Below are 4,986 nucleotides of genomic sequence, written 5' to 3'. Positions count from 1 at the left end.
AGTGCTTTGAGGCAACTGTTGTTGTGAATTGGCGTTATATACGTTTAATTATTTGAACTCAATTGAAACGGCTTGTTTCAGACACTACATGAACTGAAGTGTTGCACCAAGATTATTTTGAGCTGTGAATCATGCAATGGTGCTCTCCAAGAGTCCAAGAGGAAAAATATGGAGCTGGAATATATGATAATAGTATAATAGGCCCCATTAAAAGAGCAGTCAGCCCAAACAAAAACAGTTACTTCAGTAAAAAATATCTTAGCATTGCTATAAATATCCAGAATTATCCTTATGAATAAAATCAGCTCTAGTTTTATCACTGATATATAAGTTTGGCAGCTTATGAAGCAAACGCAGTCTCTTTTTCCTCACTGGTTAACCACACATATTGATTTACTAAAAGACCAACTCGACTTGCTTCCAGATCTCCAGCTGGCGAAGCAACTAGCGTCACTGCCAGGCATTGAAACAAAAAAACGATGTGTCACAGATAATATAATTGCATCAAAATTTCACAGTGGCTCTCCATACCCTAATTTTTGGTCAGTGCAGTCAACATCATGCAGAAAGCATGGCAAGTTGATGGTTTGGCCAGTTTGCGGGATGAGTGCAGCAGTTTTCCCAGACTCGTCCCTCCTGAACCGGTTTGCCTCTGCCGCTCTGCATCCAAGAGGGAATAAAAGCAGCCAGTCAGCGGAAACTGGGTTTTGAGGTTTTTTTTCTTTATGGGAGGAAAAATGATTCAAAGGCTCGTCGTCTTTCCTGTCATTTCATGAGTGTTGTACAGATTTTGCTCTGCAACTGCAGCAAGGTGAAGTAGAACCTCTATGCTGCTCCATTTGTCTGAACATTTTCCATTTACACTCACAAAAGCACATTTTTATGGGAATCTTAACTTCTGCAGGGGAGTTTTTTTTTGTCCATCTTATAATTTGTGGTAAATTGACAGCTATGCTGGCAATCCAGTTAAATGAAACCACTGACATGACTCAAGCAGAATTAAAACTACTTTAAATAAACTGCATGGTGGGCTCTGTGTTTTAACTGAGTCACCCTTGCTGCTGAGCAACTTAAACTAATTAATCCCACCTGGTGGTGCACGCTGTATATGAAAGAGTCACGTTCACCATCAGAGGTGTTACTGTTTGGCAGTCTAACAGGTCAGATTACATTAAAAGTGTCCAAAATGTGTCTTAAGCTTATAGATGCTGTAGCAATTGGGCACAAGCTGGTTAAAAATTTGTTTCCCAGAAAGATTTGTAACAGCTCAAACATCTGAAGACACTTTAAAACTAAATTTGAGTGCTGCTCTTGACTCAGTTGATGATCTAAGCTCAGCTACAATGTAATGATAGTGTCTAATTACAGGCTGGTTGTTTGAAGGCTGCTGGAAAATGTTAACGTTAGCTTGTATGCAGGTCTGAGGCATGGCACACATGCATGTTTAACTATGTTTGGTCTAATTTAGCTGGCTCCCAGTGGATTTTTGTGCATGAACTCAATATGTCACAATTAAGAGATGAAAAAGTCGGCAAAACACAGCTCTTCCTTCTCGTCTTGGGCTTTAATTTTCTCATCCATGCTTTGCCTTTAAGATGTTATGCTCATGTTAGCTGGGTCATTTAAATGCCGACCTTTAGTTCACAGAAAAAGCAGCTGCATATGTTTTATTTAGATAGCAAAACAGCATCTCAGCACATTCAACATGTTCTAGGAAATGTTCCTGCAGTTAAACGTATTTCATCTATGCAGAGATGCCAGTTAAAATGTTTAAAGGTAATCTAAAGTAAACATCCCCCTCCAAATTCGTGTTGCAAGAAGATTTTTTTTAGTATATGAGAGCCTAAAGAAATCATTTGTTACCTCTTTAACTCCTTGTCTGAATTCAGTGTAGTCTAAGTGGGAGTGGTGTAGACTGAAGCTCACTCTGTTACTAACATTACATTATTAACCATCTGACGAGGCTCTGGCATCAGTGGTGGAAGAAGTAATTTCATCCTGTTGCTAAGTAAAAGTATCCAATAACAATGCTAACTCCTGCCAGTTTTCAGTGTTTATTGTTATTATTGATATTATTATTATAGGTAGAGAAGAATTGAAATCCTTTTGCTTGTTCAGATGTGGCAAATTTTACTTATATATATGAGTAGGTTTCACTTGTATGAGAATGTACATTTTGTAAAGTAGTCATTTGTTTTGTGTGTAAAATCTAAAAACTGATGTAGGAAACATATATATGGACACAAACACACACACAAAAAGAATAATAACCTTTAAATGTGTCATTTAAATGTTCTAATGCTGTCTAGAAACTGTGCTATTTTGGGCTGTCTCAGACAAAAGAAATCTGATGTGGAAAAAATTGTGGTTATTCCTTAGTCATGGTTTCAGGACATGAGGTCATGTGAAGAAAGTTTTAGGACTAAACTGCACCCTTACTGCCTACATGGGAATTAGTAAGGTTAGCAGCAGACAGATACTGCTAATCAAATGCATTTACCATGCAATACTCAGAGAAACCCCAAGATCTACATCTCAGACTCTACAGGCCTAGGTTAGCATGTTAAATTTTAAAGTTAATGACAGCACAATTATAAAAAAAAAGCCTGAAGCCTCTTCCAAGCATAGTTTAGGTTTGCAAAGTTCCATCTGAACAAACCGCAAGACTTCTGGAACAATATCCTTTGGACAGGTGATATTGAAGTGGAGATGTTTGGGCATTCACAGCACCGCATTTGGTTAAAACCAAACAGAATGTCACCACAAACCCTTAAACCAAATTCCAAGCACGGTGGTGGAGGCATAATGATTTGGGCTTGTTTTGCAGGACCTGGGCATCTTGCAGTCATTCAGCTGGCCATGAATTCCTCTGTATACCAAAGTATTTTATAGCCAAATGTGAGGCCACCTGTCCGACAGCTAACACTTGACCGAAACTGGGTCATGTAACAAGATAATGATTCAAAGCACAGCAGCAAGTCTGCAACAGCTTCAAATCTTCAGGACTGAAAAGATATTAAAGCTCTGTTTAGAAACAGCAACCCGATCAATTGAGGATCCACTCTGTGTTAAATCTAAATAACTTCATGAATATATTTCTAAAACAATTTTTAAATTGATTTTGTTTTCTTCAGCGATTGGTAAGTCCTTGTTTTGAGTATTTATCAATGAACTGCATACTTAAAACTTTGTTACAAGTAATGGCTGTCGAAAACCTAGTGAAATATAACATTCTTTGCCCACGCCCTGCCTGCATCTTCATTTCATGATTGTGTCACATTTGCCTTGACTCAGAGTGAGTCTCACTGCCTCAGCTCAGCCGCAGGTTTGCTGTATGTAGGATGGATTTCAGAACCTTAAGTGCCAAAGAGCTCAATGACAGACACTCATAGGTGTAAGTGTGACCGCTGTCTGTTCTCCGGGCTTTGACATTTCCTTCCCAGACAGTCCCGCTGTTATCTGAGTGTGAGATTCCTCAGGTGTGCAGCATCGACCGCTGCTGCCGAGTCACAGTATGACCACTACAAAGCATCATTCACTCCCGCTGCAGAGTGCACAAGTACGCTCTAACATTTGCTCCTTTCATGTGTGTGTCTGTTGCGTATTTCATTAACAGATGTTGTAGAACGTTGCTGAAAATACAAATTGAGTGCATCAAGCTTTAACTTTTCCACTTTGTCACATTTTACTGACTGAGATGAGCCAGTGCACACCCCATAAATGGCAGGACCAAAGCCTGATTGTGTGGTTCTCAGTGACGTTCGGTCTATAGTGTTTCTGCTGGTTTGTGTGAAATGAAGAATAGAAAAACAGTTTTTAAATATACAACATTAAAGCACAATATTAGCTGAAACCTCCTGCAGAACCAGGCTGAAGGAAGTGCAGCCATCTGCTGCTTCATGCTAAGGGTGAGGGGATAGAGACAAAACACACACTAATAACTCCTAATTAAATGTAGAGTGATGTATAAACACATAGTGAGTGAAATGAGATGAATGTAGAAGAAATAGTGGATAATGGAAACCCTCAGCAGCTTAGACTTGTTACTAAGATATTGTTCATGGTCACCTGCAGCCCTATATGGTCCTCCTCGTGGTTTTACAGAAGAAGGACCTGAAAGCTGATGGCTCTGCCTCCCATTTAATTTTTTTAATATTCTAGGAACCACAAGTAAGACAGCATTGTGAGAGTGGAGTGCTGTGTTGAGATGATACAGTACTGTGAGGCCTTTAACATAAAATTACCTTTTATGTGAATTTGAAAACAAGAGGAGCTAAAATTGTCTCTCTCTCTAGTCTTTCATTCTTCAGCCATCATTTTGCACTTGTATCACTTACACAACATCATGAATAAGACTGTAACTGTGGACTTTTCAACCTGCCTTTAATTTGTTCATTGAAGAAAAGTTTTATTGTTGCTCATTTTTGCCAGAACCTCGATGAGGAGTAATCACATTTCATAGAAGTGCTGCATATTTGGCCCTATGTGGGCTACTTATGATTCATTTATGGCACAGGACACCTGAAATCTGTTCTTTATAGGGAAGGCTAGTCTGAGGCTAGTCAGCCAAACATGGCCACATTTGGCCTTGAGTAAAAGCCAGATCTTTTTGTTTTATGAATTTATTTATGCATCAATTTCAAATAAAAGTTTCAACTGTAAATAACATACTTTAAAGTGGTAAAAGTGATCTTGTTGTGACCCTTCAGTCATAGCAAAAGCTTCTGGGTTGCATACTGTTTTCAGCTTGTTCCATTCAAATCAAGCATGCTCTGCAGATTCCGATTGTAAATGACAGGGCAATGCTCTTGTGCAGGATTTTCCAGACCTCTCTCTCTGCGCCAGAATGCAAAGCTATTCATGATGATTTAAAAATATACCGCGGGGTGTGACAGATAACGAAGGAGGCGGTACTTTAAATTGTCCCTTATCGTTCTCCGGGATATGTGACTGTGCTGCAATATCAATACCTGCAGCAGCTTCAGC

The sequence above is a fragment of the Astatotilapia calliptera genome, chromosome 22 (genome assembly GCF_900246225.1).
Source record: "Astatotilapia calliptera chromosome 22, fAstCal1.2, whole genome shotgun sequence".
Classification (NCBI taxonomy): Eukaryota; Metazoa; Chordata; class Actinopteri; order Cichliformes; family Cichlidae; genus Astatotilapia; species Astatotilapia calliptera.
The sequence above is the reverse complement of the archived record's forward strand: the minus strand, read 5'-3'. Positions refer to the sequence as shown.